General features: G+C 36.4%; 1 protein-coding gene across 4 annotated transcripts in view; it reads right to left on the reverse strand.

The window, feature by feature from the left end:
- The window catches only part of LOC150107404 (inositol polyphosphate-4-phosphatase type I A), a 484,038-nt gene that overhangs the window by 1,639 nt on the left and 466,558 nt on the right, over positions 1–15,841 (reverse strand). The window lies entirely within an intron of this gene.

Here is a 15,841-nt window from a genome sequence, read left to right on the forward strand (position 1 = left end):
AAAATAAAAAAAAAATTGGTTAAAGTTATATTTTGTTTGTTTTTCTTTTAAATATAATCCAAAAAATATAACTACAATAATACTGACACTAATTAAAAAATCAATTTTTATTTTTAAACACTGTATTATAAATAACAATTTGCATGTGAAGTTGTTATGGTATGCCTTGAATCACTTCTAGAGAAAAAAAAAAGTGTAATGCTCCTTTCTCATCTTCAGGTTTCCATGTTCCCTATTAATAGTTCAAAGTTTTGCATATTCAATTACTGCCATTGGCTTATTTCTGATTTACATTACCTTAAAAAAATAAATAAAAATAAGTTATGTTGATAACAGCCAGAGTTACTCTGCATCATATCTGAGCATTTTTTAAAGATTTTTATGGTGTATGTGTATCCTCTTCTTATTGATAGCATCATATAACAACAAATTTAGTAATAATGAACAAAACAGTTTGCAATGATTGACATATTTCAGGTACAATAAATGAAGTAAAAATAGAAATGGATTTTTACTACATGTTTAACAAAAATCAATCAAGAACTCCAATTTTTTTTTATTCATTTTTAGTCAGATGCTACTAAAAATAAATTTAATCCCAAAATGTTTATGATATAAAACATGCCAGAGAATCACCATTATATATATAAAATTGACAATTAAACTCCTCTTCCGAATTTTTTTCTTCTTTGTATTTTCTCGTCAACTAAAAATTTCCACTCATCACAAACAAGCAACTAAACTCATTTCATAAGCCTTGTATGTGTGTGTAGAACCATTAAAACTTTATAATGAGAGACAGGGAAATGGAGGAGTTGAACAGGGAGACATGATATAAGGAGAGTGGATGTTGGAAGCAGTAATGTGTGTGTGTGGGGGGGGGGGTATGGAGTATATCCTCATACCCACCCATCCATCCATCCATCCATCCACACACACACACATTGAGTCTGAGGAGATACATGTGGTAAGTAGTGATAAAGGCAGTTGGGCATGAATAGAAATCATAACCAACAGGTGGCATGGCTGGGATTGGTTATAAACCTAAAAGTGAACTGTTGTATTTATTTATGAATGCTAAGAGTATCAGAAGTAAGGGAGATGAAACTGCTGATATAAGCAAAATGTAGTTGGATGAGGATGATATCCTGACAGGAATAGAAATGGAAGGGTATGAACTGTTGTGTTTGTTTATGAATGCAAAGAGCATCAGAAATAAGGGAGATGAATTTGTTTCACTGACTGAGTTTATTCTCCCGAAAACTACTGGAATAAATGAAATGATAACATGACAGGGAATAGAAATGGAAAGGTACAACATTCTTTGTGAGGGTAGTAAAGGTGGAGATGCCAAAGGGAAATGGCGGCAGTGATTTTGAAGCAGTATGGTGTAAGATAGAGGTTGACAGGAAGATGTATAGAATGTTGTTGATAAAGGCCAGGGAATGTGGAGGGTAGCGATGAAGAAATGTATAAGCAATTTGAGTTAGTGAATGGGTGATTTTAATTATGGTAATAAATGGTAAGATTAGAATAAAGGATGGCATTTTGAAATTAGGAAAATGAATTTGAGTTCTTGAGAAATAAATATCTTATTCAGTATGTAAAGGAGGGAGTGGAGATTGAAATTTTCCTCCAGATGGTGGCTAGTATGAGGATATCTGTGAAGAAAGGATATATGTGGAACTACAAGGGCAACATTTATGAATAACTTAGGAGGCAGCTTGGAGCTATAGCATTGAATGAGGAGTTAAGAAGGAAGGAGATGAATGCTGCTTGGCCACTGACAAAGAGATGTTGAACAGCATCAATGTGTGAATGTCTTCTGGGAGTCAAATGGTTGAATAAGGTAGATGCCAAACGGATGAATGAAGGAATTAAATATAAAATATGGAAGAAGAAAACACTGTGGAAGCAGCCCAAGATGAATAATGATAATAATCATTTGCACAAAATGTATAAGGAGCAGGCCAGGATGGTGACTCAGATGGCAAATACTGCAAAAGTGTAGTATAAGCAGAAATTAGCAAATCAGGCCAAGAAAAATCTGAGAGTTTTTTTAGATACGTGGCAAGTAGAAGGAAGAATGATTATGGCAAGATGATGTTAATAAATGAAAATGATAGACTGGTAACTATTGTAGAGAACATAGTCAAGGTATTCAGTGAATAATTCATTGAGGTGTTTCTTTCTCAGTGTGAAATCATGAGAAGCTCAAGCACAGAGGAAATAGAAAAAGATGGTTTATTGGGAAAGCAAGGGGACATATGAAAAGTAAAGTGAGCTTGATGTCAATAAGGCAATAGGAGTTATCATATCACCATGTGTCTTAAGGGAATGTTAGAGGAAGTTGGTGTCAGCTTTGACTTAACTGTTTAACAAGAGTCTTGCAACAACACAAGTCCCAAAAGTGTGGAAGGAAAGTAAAACTGTCCCATTTCACAAAGGTAGTGATAAGTCTGATGATACAAATTATAGGCAAATCTGTATATCTGGAGTTGTGGTTAAGGAAGGTATTGGAGAGGTTAGTGAGAGCTAGGATACAGAAGTGAGTAAATAACAGCAATATTATCTGTGATTGTCAGAATGGGTTTGTTAAATGGAGGTCGTTTTTATTAATTCACTATGCACTATAACAAGGTGACAAAATGCAATGGACAAGGGAGATGCATATACAATAGTATACTTAGATTTTGCAAAGGCTTTTGATATATGGCCACACAACAAGTTAGTAACTAAATTAATGATGCTAAGAAATTATATTCTTGTTTAATCCTTAATTCGAGTGTAAGTAAACAAAGTTTGACGTTGGAGGCTTAATGGAATATATACAGCACTCGGAAAGGATTAAAATTGATTTTAATGCTTCCAATATTTGTTTCAGTCACTGAGACATCTTCAGGGATTACAAAAAACTATTGTCACACACAATCAATTGTAGGTGGCCTAGGATGTAAGGTGGGATCACTGATAATTAATGATAATATAATGTACAACATCGAACACAGACTCTGTCGCTTAGCAGCAGAAATATCCAATACCATCAGACCTGATGTTGCCTCCAAAAAATAATTTATCACCTGGCCAACTCACTGCTCTCAGAAAATTACGGAAAGAAAAAAGTATCATCATCACCAGAGTGGATAAGGGTAATGCCAGAATATAATTATAAAATGGAGATTATCCTCTGGGAATGCACTACCTACATCCCACTAGAACACGATCCCACAAAAACACAAGTTAAAAAATTAAAAAACTTATTCTCCTAGTCGCTGGACATTACAAAAAACTCAACCCATTCAGTTCTCGTTCCCCCCGAATATATGGTTTACCGAAAATCCACAAACCTAATTCCCCTCTACAAACTGTCAACGCAGCTAGCTACTCTCTGACACCCCCCACCCCCCACTGGACTCACCACATCCTAGACATTGGTAAGTTTGACATCTCCTCACTATTCCCTTAAATGACACCTTAACACTCTTAAAAAATGTTTTTCCTTCTGATATCTTAGATCTCTTTTCCTTTGCCATCAATTCTGGTTATTTTTCTTGGAAGAATAAAAATTTATAAACAGATCGCAGGAACTGCTATGGGTTCTCCCCTCTCACCCCCCCTCTTGCCAATTTTTATATAGAAAATTTTGAAAAACGAGCCATATACTCAGCCCTTCTCAAACCATCTATCTGGCTAAGATAAGTAGATGATGTGTTCTCCATTTGGCCTCACGCCCAGACACACAGACTCCTTCCTCAGTCACCTCAACAGCCTACATCCAAGAATCCAGTTTATGATGGAAAAGGAAAATAACAATAGATTATCCTTCCTAGACACCTTAGTAACATGCCTTCCTAACAATAACCTTTCCTTCACTGTATATAGAAAACCTACTCACACAAGCAGATATATTCATAAACTCTCCCACCTTCAACAATATGCCATTATTAAAACTCTAACCAAGAAAGCCCAATCTTTGTTCCAGTTGAACTGCCCTTTCAACCGAACTCAATCACATACACAACACCTTCCTTTCCAATGGCTATAGTGATTACAGAATTTAAAAAAAAATCAGTTCCTCCCCAATTCCCTGGCCATCTCTTCAGAAGGATTTCAGAAATGCCATTACCATACTCTACAACTGTGGCCATCCTTATCCGCTCCACCAAAGATCGGCTCCCTACTCTCTCAGTGCCTGGAGTATATAGAGTACCTTGTTTCTGCAAGCTGGCTTACTTTGGACAGATAGGCAGTTCAGCAACCATCTGTTTAGAAGAACACAAATCATACATCTGCAATCATGACTATGGACAATCTGGTCTTGCAGACCATGTTTTGGATACAACCCACAGGATCTCCTGGAAAAAAACCACCATGCCCCACCATAGTAAATTAAAAAAAGAAAGACTATTTCTAGAATCTGTGGCAGCACTTAGAAATCAACTGAATTTAAATAAATATAGTTGCATAAAACTTCCCAAATATTGGGAAACATTAATTATCAGAGATCCCACTTTACATCCTAGGCCACCTACAAACACCCGTAGAGAGAAAGAGAGCGCGCACTACCTAGATAGGACTTTAGAGTTACCCATGTGTTTCACTTAGTATTGTGTTGTATTTGAGTGTGTGTGTTACAATAGTTTTTTTTGACAAAATACTGGAAGCATTAAAAATCGGTTTTAATCCTTCCCTAGTGCTGTACATATTCCATTAAGCCTTCAACATGATGTCCTCACAGCACTTAAGCCTTCAACACATGGAAACAAAGTTTGCACATGAAGTATATAGGCTTGCATACAGAGGCTAGTGACTTCATATTAATTGCCTTAGTATTCCATAATGCAAAATACACATCCTTTCAGGTGTGTATTTTGCATGAAATATGCACCTGAAATAATCTACTCATGAAAATACGGGGTGTCTGGATATCTCAGCATCTATAAGGTTTATTAAAATATTTTTTTGTTATTATACAGAGTAACTCACCAAGTTTTTATGAAGGTTAGCAAAGTTCAATGTGGGCACCTTTTTGTAGCTCGAGAAATATCAAAACAATACTCAAGCTCATGTCAAGTGTTTTCCAGCATCTAAGGTATTATTAGAGCAAATGCTGCAATGATACACTGTTTCAAAATCGTGCAAATATCAACCTTTTCTCTATTACACATACAATCTTTTAATATAGTCCCATGCAAAAAAGGCCAATGGAATCATATCCAGAGATCTAGGGCAGCCAGGCAGTGCGCCTCCATTTCCAATCCAACATCCTGGAAATGCCATTCTTATGCTGTTTTTGCACATGCACTAGTGACCTTAGAAACTTTGACAAAACAAATCTTAGAGAGATTTCCTATCGACTGAGCTTTAGTTTGAGAAAATATATTGATTTTAAATTATAAACCATTATTTTTGGATACCTCTAGCCCAGACATCCTGTACTTCACGTGCAAACTTTGTTTACTTATACTTGGATAAAGAATTAAAGAAAAATATAATTTCTGTGTATCTTTAATTAATTTATAAACAAGTAGAAAGACTTTCAACAACTAGTTCTAATCCAGAGTATTTTAATAATAAGGTATTATACCTTTTCACAACTTGTATATAGGAAATATATGATTTCTGCATTACTTTAACCTTTGTATCTCTTCTCTGTCTGGCTCTCACTGATGTGATTTTCCACAGATGTGGGTTTCCACCAAAGTGGTCTTGATATCACTGCATTCCATTAGATGTTTGCCTGTGGTATGGCCTTTATTGGGGCCCCTTCCCCTTCAGTGTAAATGTCCTGCCCCAGGAGATGAGTGATTCTAGATGGTGGCTTGTGGAAGTTGATGCGATGTTTGGCTTTTTGCCTGCCACTGGGTGGAGATGAGCCTTCTGCAGGTTTTGTCTGGTAGAACTACCAGTGAGATTAATCAAGTGTAATGAGTTATAAGATCCTTAACATACAAAGGCTTGCTTGATTCTGGGAATAGACCAGTTCTGCTGGGTAGCAGGTTTTTGCCTGTCACTGAGTAGAGCCACCAGTGAGAACTTGATTAGTTTGGTTGTGATCCTTCTGGATCATTCAGTGAGATTTAGGGTGATATTGTAGATCACCCAGAGGTTTTGGATAGAGGTACATGCACCTTAACAATACATTAATAAAGGCCAAAGTGGCCCTTTACATAATGCATAGCATTATACACCTGAAAGAATGTGGGCTATCAAGGCAAGGAATCAGAAGTCACTAGTCTCTATATATAAAGTAGCCTGGTTATAAAGATACTTCACACAAACCTTGTTTACTTACATTTCGATAGGGATTAAACAAGAATATAATTTCTTGGTGTCTTTAATTTAACTTATTACCAAGTGAAAAAATGTTCAACAACAAGGTGGTAATTAAATTAGAACAGATGGGATTAGATACTAGATTAGTGAGTTGGATAGGTGAATGGCTGTCAGATAGGTATCAGCAAGCTGTGTGTGTGTGTGTGTGTGTGTGTGTGTGTGAAGGGTGCACAGGATCTCAAAAGATGAAAGTCAAAAATGTGCTGCAAGAATCCATTTTGAGACTATTGTTCTTTAACTTGTATATATATATATATATAATATTGGACAGTTTAACTGGAGATATGCTACTGTTTTGCAAATGATGCAAATTAGAGAAAATGACAAGGAGTCAAGCAGATATGTTGTATTCTTACAGGAGGACTTCAATAAGTATGAATGGAACTATCAATTCAATGATGCAAAGTGCAGGGTTCTGAAATTTGTGGGCAACAATATGTGAAGGATACACATGGTGGGGAAATTTTGAAGGTCAAGGAGGCAAGAGATCAAGGGGTGGTGGTGGACAAGAACAGGAAGTTCAGTGGTCACATTGTACAAGTCAAGTCATCACATTGGATTATGGCGAAGAAAGTATGGTTCCATTGCATAAGGCCTTGATCAGGCCTCATATGGATTATTGTGCATAGATTTTGGTCACCTAGTTTTCTTGGTGGTGGTGGTGACGAGGGTACATTCGAAAGGATTGTGACAGTGTGGTGAATGTTAATATACTGAATAAGTTTGAAGCACAGTTTGATTTTTGAGATTTGTGTGTGATAGCATGTACCTCCCACGATGAGTCTTTTGACTCCATGGAGATCTGGTGCTGATAATAATAATCAACAATTAATTAATATAAACATTTTGGAATAATTTTTCTAATCATTCAGATGACTTAATTATTAAAAAATTCTCAATATACAATAATTTATCTAGACATCTCTTCAGACAAAACCAAATTAAGCAGAAAAAATTATAGTAGATTTTTAGCGATAATATACAACTTAATTAAGAAACTGTGTAAATATCTCCCCAATAAATAAAATAATAATTTACACAGGTAACATATTCACTTCTCCCTCATCTATTTAGAATTACAACTTACAAGTCCATTGTTCCAAACAAATCAGAGTAAAGGATCTCATCTCTAAATAAATATAAAAGCACTGCAATATGCTCTGTAAGATCTTGAATGGGAGAATTTATTGAAAATTTAATTCATTCAAGATTTAACAAGTCTAACATATCAGCAAGGAGAAACTTGTACTTAACAAACAAAAGGATTGTAAATAGAGCTATAAAAACCTTTCAATGTAGTATTATATAAGAAAACTTGTTTATTCAAATCTAAGTAAAGATTTCCGGTTTGTAAAATATAACTATAAAGGGGGTATTCTATGTGAAATGAAATGTTTATCAAAGTGTAAACAAAAGTCCAAAGTTCGCGGTTGGACTGTTCAGGTAAACGTTTGGCTCAAGGCATAAGCATTTACAAGGAAAGCGGTGCTAGTTCGTTTTCCCATGAAGACGCTACACAAGGAGACGTGGTATACCGGATCATCTCGCAGGCAAAGGAGACGAGTGCCGTGCAGAAGAATGCGGCAGTAAAGAGGGGCACCAAGGATGCAGAATAAAAGGGGTTTGCTTCCCTCTCTCACGGCTTTTTGTCTTGTTCTCCTGACCCTTTCCGGGTATTTTATGTGGTTGGACGTTGGGCCGCTCTCTCTCTCTCTCGCCTCCTGATGGATTCCGGATCGTCCTGAGATGTTAGATGTCAGCACCCGCAGTTCCAGCGCCCTGACTAGCTATGTACTTGGGACGGAATTCCTGAACCGGCAACTCTGACGAGGACTAGCGACATCAGAACCAGACAGATGCGGGCACATCGCCAGACATTCGGTAAAGCCAAGTAGGATGACCTCTATTAGTAACCACGTGGATAAAGGCCAAGCAGAGACGTTCAGACCCCAATTCAAGGAAGAAGGATCGGGCTGTGTAAGACGAAAATGTGAATTAAGTGACGGATCTGTTAATCTTCCCAAGAGCTGGTAACGTACAGAATTTTGTTATTCCTTTCCCACTTAGAGTGAAGAAATGTTATATAGTTATTGTCCTTGCTCACTAAGTATAATCACCTAAGAACTCTTAGGTGATTAACGATGATAGCAGTGGCTTAACTCCACTGAACATTTTGTTAGAGAAAGTTTATAGATGATTTGTGATAAGTATTTTATGTGAATAACTAACGTAGTTTAGAAGAGAAATGAATGGATGAAATTTAAGACTTGTAGTTGTGTGTAGTTTAATGCTTAATCTTATAGAAGGAGCTAATGATTGTATCTATTCGTGTTTTAGTTGGTTTAACTAGTTCTTTACTTTAGAATGACATGAAATTGATTTGAGTGCATGAATGTAAATGTATAACTTTAAGATCTCAATAAATGTGTTTTATGTTTTGTACCTGACATTAGCCTGAGAATGAATTCAAATTACCACTCATAAAAACAGAACCTATGCGGAGTAGAATAGAAGTTTAAAAGCCACAATTGCAAACAATATTAAACATAGTTGATATTGAGAATTTCGGTACTAAGAATAAGTGTTAGATTCTTCACCTCTGTATGTTATCTGAGAAAGTTTCCCTAGTTAAGAATTCCTTCTAACTTAAAGATATTGACTGGTGCAGCGTAACAAATAAATTTGCCAGTATTCTGATCGGGAGACAATCTGAGACAGTAATCACAAAGGATTTTGTACCTAACAAAAGGTAAACACTTTGTCCGAGTAATTAATACACGTGATTAATCTAGAAATCGGCCATATATATAGATAGTCTTTCTATATTGTGTACTGAAGGCAAAATTTAGGTTTAGATCTTCAGAGTAATCAGGGTAAAGGCGAATTAGATCTAAATAAGGAAAAACAAGTATAAATTAAAACAAAAGCTATGAAGTGGCGACGTAACAGCTCCCCACCAAACTTTTTTTTATCTGATGACGTTTTCTATTTAAAATGGTGGGCGACTATAAAAATTCCGATAGTTAAGTTTTTCAAGTCTTAATTTTTATGTCTGTTTTGTCTAGAAATAAAATAATTACCTGTGTTAGATTGTTTGTGAATTAGTTTTTAATGATTCTCTTTTATATCAATTTAATATATTTAATAGTCTCAAATGGTTTTTTTTAGATATTCAGGCCTCAAAAAAACATGCAGTCTACTGTTATCCTCCTACATACAGTAATCACTCGATTAATGTGCCCCTGATTAGTGCATTTTCGATTAGTGCGCCTGTTACAGATTTTAAAAATTTTCGATCTATACATTTTTTATGGCTAACTATTTTAAAAAATCACTCATCAGAATGAAATAATTTAGTTACCAATTTAAAACATTTTACAAAGTTATTTTTAATGACATACTACACTACTTCCATGTATATTATGTATACTATGTTCCAAATTTTTACCGGCAAAATTTATGTCGTCTGCTATAGTAAGCCAACAGATTCGAGACCCTTCAACACTTCTCTGCATGTCACAAAAAGGAGAATCCATTCTGATAATAGGGTAATCAATCTGTCTTCTGGGATGAGTTGTTTATTATTACACATTGGAAAATTAACTTCTCTTTTATGATCATTGTAGTTTTTAAAGTGGTAACTATTTTGCTTGAATAACAGTTGGGAAATTTTATCTATAAAGCACGTGATTTCATGTGTTGGCGACCAATTCATACGTCCTTCATTATTTCTTCCCTTCAATGATAACATCCAAGAGTTAATTAAATCTCATTCTGAAGAACTGAGTGATTCTGACCTGCTAAATTTAGATGCACAGCGAGAAGATCCCGAAGAATATGAAGAAAATGTATTACTAATAGTCAGCCAAAAGAGATTTCACAGAAACAATTTGAAACTATTTTTCGTACAATCGAAGTTTCTCGTATGATTTAAGAAGTAGAATAATAAAATTTATATTCTGAATATGTTTTATTGTCTTTCAGCTTCATCATTTTCCTTTAACTAGGCCCTGAGACATTCCTTAATTCTTTTATAAAAAAATTAAGGTTCAAAAAAGAAATTTGAGGAACGAATTATACTTTTTCCCTTAGGTTATTATATTCGATTAGTGCATTTTCAATTAATGCATTATGCGCACTAATCGAGGGATTACTGTATATCATTTTCTTGAATATCCTAGCTACAAGATTTTGTCTCAAGTCTAAAAAAATTCTGCCAGTGGCAGTCCGTACATAAGAACTGCGACACTGCAGCACCCCCAAGGAAAAATGAAAAAATTAAATTTTGTTTGTGTTTATAAATAATAACAATGCTTACAACATTATAAAAAATGCAATACATGTTAAAGGTTACAGCTTATGTTTTGACATTGATTGAATAGTTAACTGGAATTGTTCGATTAACGCTTTAGATTACAAAACAAATGCACTGTGATATAACGCTGATATTCATTTGCGCTTGTCAGTGCACGTTATGTCATTCCCACACTGCTCAAATGGCAGTGTATCCTTAGTATGCTTATGCTCATTATTTCTGTGCGATATTATTATTATTACGGGTGACTCCAGGGAGTCCTTAGACTCATCGATGGAGGTCCTAAACATCATGTCCACACACTATATGACATTCTCACAGCATCTATCATACCTTGCCTTGAACTCACTCAGCGTCATAGCACCCACAACAGACTCTGACAGCTTATTTACCACTCTAAAAGTAAAGAAACCAGCTCTAACACCCCTGATAACCACACTCTTGTCCAACTTCAATAGGTGTCCCCTAGTTCTCTCACCACCAGTCCTGATCTCAAAAATATCCTCTGAATTAATCCTATAGAAACCCTTTAGCAATATAAATGTCTCAATCATATCTCCCCTTTTCTAACTATCAACTAATTTCTGCAACCCACAAATCTTCAACCTGTTCTCATATGGTTCATTCCATAGACCTGCTATCATCTTAGTCACTCGCCTCTGGATCCTCTCCACCTCCTCCACATCAAGAAGGAACCTAGGTGACCAAATATGGGCACAGTAGTCGAGATGAGGTTTTATCAAGGCTCGGTACAGAGGTACAATAACTTGCTTGTCTCTGCTGGTCAAGGTATTTTTTAACAACCAAGTGAGTTGATGATCTGATTTAGCTACTTTTGCAATGTGCCCCCCCTAAACTTCATCTCCCTATCCACCAACACTTCCAAGTCCCTGGCCTCATCAATCTCCTAGAGTACAGTTCCACCAATGTGGTATACTGCTGCTAATCTTTTCACCCCAAAATGCATAACCTTACATTTTGTCACATTAAATTGACATCAATTCTCCTTAGCCCAGAACTCCAATCTATCTAAGTCGTCCTGCAAGATTTTGACATCTTCTGCATTCACTATTGCCCTACCCAACTTTGCATCATCAGCGAACAAATGAACTGTTCCTCTTAGATCCCTCCCTATATCATTAATGAACAAATTAAACAGCAGTGGTTCCAAGAACAGAACCCTGCAGCACACCACTAGTCACAGGCCATCTTTTGGACTCTACTCCTGAATAAACTACTCTCTGATATCTCTCCATCAACCACCCATCTATCCATCTCACCAACCCTATAACCATTCCCATATGTTGCAGTTTACGGATTAGAATTCCATGTGGTATCCTGTCAAAGGCCTTAGCCAGGTCCAGCAGTATCACTGTAAACCCATTACCCTTATCCAGTTCAGCCATCACTGTGTTATAAAACTTGACCAAGTTACTGAGGCATGATCTACCTTTCACAAAGCCATGCTGTCCCCCATACAGTATCTCATTTTCATCAATCCATTCCTGTATTTTTCCCTTGACTACTTTCTCCAAGCCCTTGACAACAACTCCTGATATGCTGATTGGTCGGTAATTTGCAACCGTAGTCTTGGATCCTCCTTTATGCAGTGGAACTATTTTCCTCTCTTTCCACACCTACAGGACTAAGCCAGACCCAAGACTCCGATTAAACAACATGGTCAAGGGCACCGATAATTCTTTAGCTACTTTCTGGTCTGCACTTTATATCGTTCATGTGCCTGCCGGTCACCTTTCTCCTTAAATTCCATAGTTGTTTCTTTTTTTGCAGCTCAAGCTTAATGGTGTTATTCATCCATTTAACTCCTATTTGATTTATTATTCGGACTCTAGGTATATAGTCAGTCATTGCCTCACGCAAACACTTCCTAACCACTTTCTACACACTATCAACATCCAGCCCTTGCATTGCACATGCCATGGCACTGATCCAAGAAATCTCCTAAGCTTGTCATACTTGCCAGCACGGTAATTCCACATGTACCGTCTTAATCGAAAATTCCACACCTTTAGCCACCTCCCAGGTCAAGACCTTATGATCACTCTCACCAATAGGTGGCAATATGGTCATATTCATTACAGTCAAATTCTCAGATGCTGTTACCGGGTCAAGCACTCTCACACCTCTAATATTTTCAATTACATGCTGTCTCAGATAGTTATCCCTTAATAATTGAGTAAAATCTATTTCCTTCCTCACATGTGTCCTCTCCTCCTCCTTCCAATCAATGTTACCACAGTTGAAATCCCCCATAATAATTACTCTCCTTCCACTCATTTCATCAATTTGATGAAATGAGTGGAATAAGCATAACTTATTTTTTGTAAATCTTATTTTATTTTGTTAAAATAACATAATTATTTATTTATTATAGATACAAGGCTGAATTATGACAAGTGTCAATGTTGAAAATATGAAAAGAATTATATTTTTTCAATTATCATTACACGAAACAAATGCACTGCGATCTAACATCGATATTTCGTTTGCGCTTGTCATTGCTATTGATATGAAACCTTTATTATTAGTGTTTGTTCATGGTGAGGATGAAATATTTTTAATAAAGCAATTTTTAATATGTAAATTTATTTATTAATAAATTCGTTACTGATTAGGGAAAAAAAAAGAGTTTTTTTTTTTTTTTTTTGTATATGCAGTACCCCCACTTGAAATTTTCACCGGCCGCCACTGAATTCCACTGAACTTTGCTGTCGGAATTGCATCGAATCTGAAGATTTCTAAACGCAGTAAACAATATGCTTTCCTTAGAAATCTTAAGGTTTGATACAGTTGAGACAATAAATTATTGTGGTTCAGCATAATCGAAGATAAAGCATGTTTGATAAAATATGGGGGGGAAACTTCACCAAACTATAATATTGCTATTGCTTAAAAATCTATATGCCATTCTTATGCACATTTTATTTTAAAATATCTCGATGTCCTAGTTTTATACTTGATATCAATTTATTATTATTATTATTATTCAGGCCACCATGCAGTCAAAAGACTCATTGTCGGAGGTCCTTCTTAGGAAACACAAAGTCTATCAAACCACTCCTTGAACTCATTGACTGTTCTTGTTCTCATCACTATCAGGAAATGCATTCTATGGTTCAACCACCCTCCATGCAAAGAAACCACTCCTCACCCTCTTGCTCACAGCTTCCTTTCGTAACTTCCATGGATGGCCCCTTGTCATCGCTCCTTCCCGGGGTTCCAACAAGTGAAAGAACTCCCCAGTGCCAACCCTATAACTGCTTCTCAACAGTTTAAAAAATCTCAATCATATTACCTCTCCTTATATCTAAGAAATTCTGCAGTCCATATTCCCTCAGCCAATCCTCATAACTAACATTGTACAGTCCTGAAACCATCTTTGTTATCTGCCTCTATACCTTTTCCCACAGTTAATTTATCCCTTTCAAATCCTGGGGACCAAATTTGAGAAGAATAGTCTAAGCGTGGTCTGATCAGGATCCATCTCAGTATTGCAGCAATGCTCTGGGTTACCTTCACCACCTTTGCAATATGTTCCCTGAATTTCAGTTTTCTATCAATCATCACCCTGCAGATCTCTTGTCTACCCTACTTCCTCTAGTATAGCTCTTCCAATCGAGTATGCAGTCTCCCATCAATGTATCCCAAACTTCAAGACTTTACATTTTGCTGCATCAAACCGACACCCCCATTCATTTGCTCATCTGTCTAGCTTATTCAAATCCTCTTGCACGGCTACCTCATCTGCACTATTACTAATAACCCTTCCCAGCTTCACATCATCTGCAAACAACTGAATATCCCCCCCCCCCCCCCGCAATCCATTGACAATGTCATTCATATAAAGGTTAAACAATGCAGGTCCCAGTACTGAGCAGTGTGGGACCCCACTTGTAACCTTCTGCCTCCTTGATATTGCCCCATCATACACAACTCTCTGATACTTATCAGACAGCCAATCCTGAATCCAGCTGAGTAACCTGACATCTAAACTCATGTGCTACAACTTAAATATCAACTTATCATGTGGTATACCCTGTCAAATGCCTTTGCAAAATCAAAAAAAAAAATGGCAGTATATGCCTTTCCCTCATCAACTGCTCTTGTCACTTTATTATAAAAGGCAATCATATTACTAAAGCAAGAGCGCTCCATTAACAAATTCATGCAGACTCTCACAGATAACATTACCCTCATATGCCCAACACTGTACATAGTTCCTCACTAATTTCTCCAAGATCTTAACAACTACTGATGAAACACAAACTGGCCTATAGTTAGACACATCCAGTCTGCTACCCCCCCCCCCCCTTATGCAATGCCACTATCTTACCTTCCTTCCATTCCTTGGGTACCTTTCCCACAGCAAAACTTTCATTGAAAAGCCAGGTCAATGGAGCTGTCTGTTCTTTAGCACATTCTCTCAAAATCAATGATGAAATACCATCCAATCTGACAGCTTCACTGACATCCAGGGTACTCAGTATTTGGAACACACTCTCCTCTTGCACCTCTAAACCTTGAACCTGCCCTATCCATCTAGTAGTATCAAAACTTACTTCTCTAGGATGAAATACTTCAATCAAGTGTTTATTGAACAACTCCACTATGTCCTCTGCATCAGTCACTCTATTCCCATTTTTATCCCACAATGTCATTCTTCCACAATCATTTCTCCTTCTATTGGCCACGCAGCTAAAAAATTCCCTAGGATTTTCTTTGGATTTAGTGTCAATCTCTTCTCATATTGCAACTGCGCCTTCCTTACCATACTAGTCACTCTCCTCTTGCACGTCGCCAGATTAGATTGTACCCTGTGGCAAACAATTAAATATCGTCCCTGATGTATTATAAGACAAAAATAGAAGAAAATCTCCAATTGTTATTTTGTTTTTATCACAGGAGAAACATTAATGCAAAACAATTACATAATAATATTAATTAAATGTTTGCTCTATGGGATATCGCACAATAAAACCATTTTTAAGCTCTTCTAAATTTAAATTATAAGCTATGTCCACCTCTATCGATATAGTTGTTAGACCAACGAATCTTTCTTGGTTCATTGCTGTTCGCAAATAATTTTTAATCAGTTTAAGCTTGTAAAATTTTTTTTCCACACTTGCTACACTAACAAGAATTGTTAACACTATCCTTAGGGCAATGATT

This window comes from Typopeltis vanoorti, chromosome 4 (genome assembly GCF_054136105.1).
Source record: "Typopeltis vanoorti isolate ZY-2024b chromosome 4, IOZ_Tvanoo_1.0, whole genome shotgun sequence".
Taxonomy (NCBI): domain Eukaryota; kingdom Metazoa; phylum Arthropoda; class Arachnida; order Uropygi; family Thelyphonidae; genus Typopeltis; species Typopeltis vanoorti.